Here is an 8,863-nt window from a genome sequence, read left to right on the forward strand (position 1 = left end):
ATGTATTGTTGCATTAATTGAAGACTAATTATGTTTTGTCTTCATAGGAGGGGCTTAGAGTATATAGGAGGCCAGCACCCATGGGTGCCCGCTCACTCTGCCTCGCTCCAGCCAGGAATTGGGACCAGGACTGCTGGCCTAATAGCATAGGGCCCACGTCAGGGGCTTAGCCTATGTTTTGGTTTATAGCTTAGCTCTGCCTTTGTTATTTTTGTAGTTTTCTTGATTCATTATCTATTTCTTTATTTTTCTTTTCAAAACATTTTGAGTATTTTTCATTTTTGTGTTTTTTTTTACAACTCATCTTGTAAATACTCCTGGTTTCTCCACAATAAATCCCACGTGGTGATATTGAAGCCTGCCTCAGCCTGTGCCTTCCTCTTCTACCCACTCGCCATCCTAACACTGACCAAACAGTTTTTGAACTAGCAACCTCTGCCAAATGGTTGAGATGTCAGTTTATGGTAAAGGTAGGTACTGAACAATTTTAATCCTACTATAAAAGCAAGGAATCTCTGTCTGTGTGTGTGTGTGTGTGTCCTTCGCATCTCGAGAACCGTTCGTCCGATCTACTTCACACTTGGCGGGTGTATTGCTGGGGACCCAAGGACGTGCAGTGTCGGATTTGGTGCAATTTGGACACGCGACACGTTCAATATTACTAAATTGTGAATAAACAAGCGGACAGCGCTCTGTGCAGCAGCGGGGCTCAAGCGGTACGGGCACACGCAGTTCTCGAGAAAGCTGCACTACGGGCACGAGCGGTACGGGCACGCGCGGTTCTCGAGAAAGCTGCAAGCAGCAATTGGCCCGTTCCGGACAGGCACGTTTTGAACGGGCACTGCACTAGTAGACTCAAAAGGAGAATCTCCATTCACTTATTTTACAGTAGATTGGGAAAATAATCAGGATCATCTACTTGATCCTTATCACTCAGATCCTCCACATCAGACTCCAGAGGATCTTCTGGTACCAGAGCAGGAATATTGCAAGGACAGATGGAAAAAATAAATATAACAAATCAATAATATCTTATCTTATCTTCCATTGAAAATTTCTCACAAACAAAGCCACATATCAGGAGCACTTCTGAAGTTGTTTGCTAGGTGCCAGCTTGCTAGAATAAAGGAGAGGAACGTGGAATGGGGTGGGGTCGGATTAAAGGCGGGGTTGGATGTCCGACCCCTATTTCCATTTCCATGCCCCAAATTCACTTACTCATTCACTTTGCCATAAAAAATGTCCACTATCTGATTCTAATGAGGGCAACTAAAAAGTCATCACGGCTGCACAAAATGTAATTGGGTTACCGAACTGCAAGCGTACTTGCAACATTATTCTCATACATAGGCTATGAAAACATAATTAAAAAATCTAACCTTCTAACCTGTAGTACTACATGCAAGTGCGTGAGTGATTGACATTGGTAGCTTGAAGTCTGCCAGCAGCACCGTCCTACCCTCAAAATCTCTACTGTACCCCAACCTAATGCCATTTTTCCAGTAGCACGGGCACTGTCCCATGTGGTTAACGGAACCAACTGGGTTGGCCGGAGGTGATATGATTTTGGAATAAGTTAAAATGGGCTCCGTGCTGCAACCGTTACAAGAGAAATAGTAGAGGAACAAATCTACAAAAAAGGCTTTAGTTTTTGAGATACCACTACCCGAGGTAGAACAAAGCACAACCATGTTTTTTCATAACTTTAATATGTCTAGTTTTTGAAATGGATGGTTGTATAAAAATATTTTACTGCAAAATGTGTTTATTTGGTTGATGCTTGGATCCTCCCCAAAACCGAAAATAGTGAAAATTTAAGCTTCTCCAAAAGGGACAGCGTCTGCCTTATCACATGTATCTCTGGAAATAATGATCAGAATGTCACCAAATTTGGACTGGATGTTCACAGACGGTTATTGCATGCAATAAAGCAAAGATTTCATCAATACCTTTGTCCATCTTTGAAATGTATACACTTAAACACACATGAATTATAGGCGGAAATTGAATAGGAAATTAAAAATCCAAAAGGTATGTATATGTATGTCTGTCATTGTTAAAGTAAGGAGACCAATCACCAAAAAATTTCATTTATATGTACCAAAGACTGTTATCATAAAAGTAGGTTATTTGACTATTCACTTCACCCTCTGATGTCACCAGCCCCTAACAGGTAACTAGTGCAGCCAGCACTTCAAACAGACAAATACAATGGGGCCCTATTGGTGTAAATGTGTGAAGAGAAGGACACAAACCATAGATTAAAGCCAAAAACTATATACATTTAATGAAAACAGGTTCAATAGACATTTCTTTACCATTTTAAATACACTCTTTCTATATATTTTAATGTTTTCTTTGAATAACACTGACAATATACTGTATGATGAATCATAAATTGGATCCTAAATGAATAATCAATTATATACAGTATAGAAATACACTGGGGTCCTCCATATTATATATAGCCTAATGTTGTTTTTCCATTCAAATCAGTGATATAAAGATGACATTTAGCCTACTATTTATCATTCCTACTTTTAAGATTTACTTAGTTTCTCCACAGGATACATTAAATAAAGTGATATTTATAAAGTTTGGCCAATGGCACTAATGGCACTTTGGCCATGACGCTAACAGAGAATGCAATACTTGTAAATGTTAAATTATCATTTCATTTATTGTTATCGAGGTAAATGTGACAATTTTGTGATATGGATTTCAGGTCATGTTACCCATTCCTCTGTTAGCATAATACCTCAAGTTGTGTTTCTAAACTGTTATAAAAGCTCTCTCAGGGTAGGGGTCTGTTTTATAACATGTCTTTTACCCTAGTATGTTCTTATGTCCTCTATTAAAGCTGGTAAAGAAACGAGTTTTGCGAAGGCCCCATTGGTGGTTAAAGCTTATTCTGGTCTCATGCATCTGGATTTATTTGATGTGTTGGTGGTAAGTGGATTGGGCTGTTTTGTTGGCATCTGGTCACTACATTGCAGTAGTTAGGGGTTCAAGCCCATAGGGCTGAAAACTTGTTTTTGTCTTAGGTTTGTCTCCTGTTAAAAGTTAATCACTTGAGTCAAGTGGCCTCATTTAATAGTCCTTCGCTTTCTTTTCTTTTTTTACAAAGGATATGATGCAATTATCTTTGTGCTACTTTGGGAGAGCACTCTTGGAGAAACGTGTGTGTTCATGAACTGTGGTTCAATAGCATAACTGGAATCAGATGTGTTTTGATGCAATGTTGGTGCCATACCGATATCACCATGGGAAAAAATAAAATTTTGCACAGCGAAAAAATCTCTAATAAATTAGATTAAAACAGTATGACATGCAACAACTGTGTGATTGGCAACCATTTTTCATTGAATGTCAGTCAATCCAAAACAAAAGTTTTATTGTTCAACAATGAAACCAGTCTTTGCATTGAAATGGAATTGGCAGTTTTGTATGAAGTAAAATTATTGATGAACTTTGCAATTATTACAAACTACTGGATATCCCCAGGTAATTATGCTCCATGGGGCTAAAATCTAAACAAACAACTTTGCAGACTGTGAAACTGTGTGCAGGGTTTGAGGGTTAGGCCACACCATTGCACAAATGACCCTGAAATATAAAATGTCCTGCTAGAACAGTGGTCTCCAGTCATGTCCGATGGACTGCCGAGATAGTGCAGGTTTTCGGTCCAACCAAACACTACACCAGGTGATTTCAGTGATTAGTTCCTCCTCTCTGGTTGTGTATATTTTTTTAAATCAATCTGTTGGTTTTAAAAATTTCATACAAATTTCATACAAATCTGTACACATCTGACACATAATCTGCACATAATTGGGAGTATGATTCACTGAAACTTGTGTCAAAACCCAGGTTTTTGAATGTGACCACTGAGTCCTCGATACCCGACAGCTTTGAATCTTTAACACTCCGCTTAAATCCCCGCATTGCCATGAGTGGATATGTTATGTGCTATCAATAGTTTAGTGAGTTTACCTCATTAACTTTCTTCTCTCTCTCCACTTCCTGCCCCTCCCTCCATCTTTCCCTTGCTCTCTCTCACTCTTTCAGCCTACTATGGTTTACTGTTGATATACCGTCAGCTGGGAACCAACTAGCTAGCTAATTTGCTTACTGTTAGTTGCTAATCCATGAGAACATTTTCCTTCTTCTGTGGTTTTCAATACTTAAAAGCAGATCTTACCTTTTTTCTTCTCCGGAAGGATTCCACCTTTTTTGTGAGTATGTCAGTAAAGCAGACACACTTTTAGCAGTCTTACTCTTCTCAAATGTATGGGACACTGTAGACAGAGGTCACTGACACCAGCTAAAACTAAAGCCCTGTGTGTGCACATTAAATCATTCCCCAAGAATGGAAATTGTAACCTTTATGTTAATTGTATCCTACTTAGGATAGTATGAAGAATATCACTTTATTTAATGTATCCTGTGGAGAAACTAGATAAATCTTAAAAGTAGGAATGATAAATAGTAGGCTAAATGTCATCTTTATATCACTGATTTGAATGGAAAAACAACATTAGGCTATATATAATATGGAGGACCCCAGTGTATTTCTATACTGTATATAATTGATTATTCATTTAGGATCCAATTTATGATTCATCTTTGATTTTTCCAATTCATTCAGTCAAATTTTTCATTTAAATCATTTGGAAAATATTGTGTCATGCAGCCTGTTGGCTCATATTATCATCATACAGTATATTGTCAGTGTTATTCAAAGAAAACATTAAAATATATAGAAAGAGTGTATTTAAAATGATAAAGAAATGTCTATTGAACCTGTTTTCATTAAATGTATATAGTTTTTGGCTTTAATCTATGGTTTGTGTCCTTCTCTTCACACATTTACACCAATAGGGCCCCATTGTATTTGTCTGTTTGAAGTGCTGGCTGCACTAGTTACCTGTTAGGGGCTGGTGACATCAGAGGGTGAAGTGAATAGTCAAATAACCTACTTTTATGACAAGATAACACTATCTGATTAGAATCAGATAGTGGACATTTTTTATGGCAAAATGAATGAGTAAGTGAATTTGGGGCATGGAAATAGAAACTGGGGCACCCAAAGCATCCATATTGCACTTTCTAAAGCAAATCCTTGCTGAATGGGATAGGACCCCTCATGCACATGGCCAGATTAACCATATGGGCAACTGGGCGAGTGCCCAGGGGCACCAAGACTCCCGGGGCACCAAGCAACCGATGTTTTTTTTTTTTTTTCTTTCATAATTAAAAAAATAAAATAAATTTAATTGCAATAATACAGTAGGCCTACATAAGTTTGGGACAACAGTGACCAAAAAATCACTCACATTAACTTCTTGTCCCACAATGTGTCTCAGTGACTGCCCATGGTGCCTGCGGCTGCGGCGGGTGGGCACTTGAGTCGCTGGTGCCCAGGAGCACCATGAAGTTCATGCATAGTGATCAATGACTCTTACATGCATTTGATATTGCAGGATGACTCATCCAAAAGAAGTAAAGCCGTGGAGGAAATAGCAATCTGCAGCGACTTAGGATGGGTATGTAAAATGCAATTTCATAAACATACAAACTACTTAAAATCTCCAAGGATGCGCTCCACAGCCACACAGTTTGTTGCCTCCACCGCAGTAGTAATTCCTTTTCTCTGGTGTCTTCCAGAATGAGGACCCAATGGCAGAGAGGACAGCCGCAGAAGAAAGGGTTCTTCTCAGCTCTGAAGAGGAGGATGGAGTATGTGATATGCAATCTGTTGTACCTTACCTGAAATTTTCAGCACTTCTTTCTGTTCATCTGCAGCTGTTTGACTGGAAAAATGTATTTTGTACCACTGACATGTCTAAATTTAGATAGTGTTGCATGTGCAAAGTTTGTGTGTGTCATAATTACACATTCAAAGCCCCTTGTTGCAAATCAGCAGCAGCACTATAATCTTACTATTTAAGAAAAATGTCCTCCAGCTAAATGTACAGCGCAGTAGCAATGCAATAGGGCACTGGAGTACTTGTTCCCATATGCATGAGTTATTGGTTGCCCAAACTTCTTCTCAAATTGCTGCCACATGTTAGAAAATTTTCAAAGTTGCTCATGAATTCCTATATTTATTATTAAAAGATCCAGCTATATAGTAATCCTTTCCTTCATGTACAATTAAGTACGGTGTGGTATTATATTATAATTGTAACATTTCTCTTCTTACTTTATCCTGTAGGAGAAGCACCCCTTTATCAGTAGTGCTATGGCAGCGTCTCGGTGATGCTGTACAAAGAACCTGGGAGATAAAAGTCATCCCCACCCCCAATTCTTTCCATGGCCCCACTGGACAGAGAAGCAGCTGTACGTAACCTCCGTGAAGCCAGCAACACGATGGACCAAGACGGCTGGGAAAACATGATGGACCCATTTATGTTCAAATTCAAATTTGAGTCTATGTAATGTTTTTTGAGGAATGTGTAAAAAAAGAAAACTTAAAAATTAGTGCCTCTTTTTAGGAGCGCAGTTGAATTTAGTCAAAAAGATGTGAAAAGGAAAATAATGCAACAGCTATAGCCTTTCACTGTTGTATAGATGGCTACAATTACTGGTTTTTTTTATTGTACACTTGCTATTGCTTTATATATTTACTGTATTTGCTATTTATATCATTCTATTTTGCCCTTTTTCGGCACTCTGGCTCTGTAGAGCATGTTTAATAAACTATTCTGAAACTTAATTTGAACACAAAATGGACAGATATAGTATAGAAATAAAATACACTGACAATAAACTTAAATACACTAGAATATACTGAATATAAAAAAATATGCATGTGACTTGGGCAGAAACAATATATCTACCATATATCTACATTATTTGGACAGTATATACTGTATGTTCATAGTAGTACCACATTGCACATGTGGTATAAAAAGGTATATATAAAATATATTTATGCATTTAATGGCATTTAGTGGAAAGTTGTTTTAAATATAATTATGTTTCCATTATACTTAGTTGAATCCAGATTTGTATTTGTACCCCTTGCATTTGTCCAACAGATGGTGCTGTTTGTCACATTAGGATATCCATACTCCCCATCCGCCCATCGGATGTCCAGCCCCGCCTATATCTGACCCCGCCCCATTCCGCGTGCTGCAGCCAGGGGTACTTGGAGAAAAGAGGTGTGCTCAGTTGAACCACGTACCCTCTAGTGGATTTTCTTGGCTATAGCATACTTCAACCGAGTGGTTGAGATGTCTCAATCAGGTTCAGTTAGGTTGCCCATCTTCAACCACATTGCATGCATTTTTCAATGAGTCATGGGAAGTGAACATGTGATGAAAACCATTAAAGGCCCCAATCATTGCAGTTGCAGTATCAGTGTAGAACTGAATGTGAAGAGTATTATGCGTACTTGCCCACCAGAAGTTACTGCGCAGCAATTGAAAAAGTGAAAATAGTCCCCATTAAACTTGGTACTTAGCTTCGTGATAGTCATGTTAGGAAAAACTGATTACACATGCTGTTCAACATGATGCATTACATTAGTTTTAGATTTTTAGATTAGATTGAACTTTATTGTCACTGCACAGAGTACAAGTACTTTGACAATGAAATGCACTTTGGCATCTAACCAGAAAGTGCAAAATAGTACTATAAAGTGCAAGGTGTAAATAAATATGAATATACAGTATGTACAGTGGAATGTATGTACACTAGTGCAATTATTGTATGCAAAAAAATATATAAATATGGGTACGGGATATAAAATATGGGTGTGGGAATGAATAAAAATAAACACTGTACATACTATACATCTGTATAGTATGTACAGGTGGGCAGTGCCAAAAATATATATACTGAATATTACTGAGGTATTTAGAGTCCAGTAGTGGTTCATGTGCGGGTAGGGGGGATGGTGAGTCAGGTATCCTCTTGGCGGGAGAGAGGGGATGTCATAATGTCCTTGGTGAAGGGGGGGGCTAACGCCGTGGACCAGAGTTCAGCAGGTTTACAGCTACAGGGAAAAAAGCTGTTCCTGAGCCTGTTGGTGTGGGAACGGAGGCCCCTGTAGTGCCTCCCAGATGGAAGGAGGGCAAACAGTCTGTGGTTTGGGTGAGAGGTGTCCTTAATGATGCGTCGCGCCCTCCGCACACATCGCTTGCACTGGAGGTCCTCGATGGAGGGGAGCTGGGTACCGGTGATGTGCCGGGCAGTTCTTACCACCCGTTGCAGGGCCATACAGTCGGAGAGCAGCTGTTGTACCACGCTGAGATACAGTTGGTCAGGATGCTCTGAATGGTACAGCGGTAAAAGTTCACCAGGATCTGGGGAGACAAGTGAGCTTTCTTCCTCAGGAAGTAAAGACGCTGCTGCACCTTTTTGACCAGGGTGGAGGAGTTAAGAGGCCCTTCAGAAATGTGGATGCCCAGGAACTTGGAGCTGGACACACGCTCCACCACACTCCCATTAATGTAAATGGGGGTGAGGTCGCAGCCTTTGGTTCTCCTGTAGTCCACAATGAGCTCCTTGGTCTTCTTAATATTGAGGGCCAGGTTGTTATCAGCACACCACGCCACCAGGTGCTGCGCCTCCTCCCTGATCAGGCCTACCACCGTGGTGTCCTCTGCGAACTTGATTATGGTGAACCTGATTATAGTTAAACATGCAATAAGCGATTTCAGACCCTATAACCAATCCTGAAACAAATGTGTCGATATGTGGAGACTCCCTTGATACATAATGATATAAACCAATATCCACACAGCAGCCAGCTGTGTTGATGTTTTCACCTCTTTTCTAAAGCTTGTTGTCAAAATCCGGTCCGACTCGAAGCTCCTCCCAGCACATTCAGTAGCTTTTCATTTTTTAAAAATTA

This window comes from Centroberyx gerrardi, chromosome 3 (genome assembly GCF_048128805.1).
Source record: "Centroberyx gerrardi isolate f3 chromosome 3, fCenGer3.hap1.cur.20231027, whole genome shotgun sequence".
Classification (NCBI taxonomy): Eukaryota; Metazoa; Chordata; class Actinopteri; order Beryciformes; family Berycidae; genus Centroberyx; species Centroberyx gerrardi.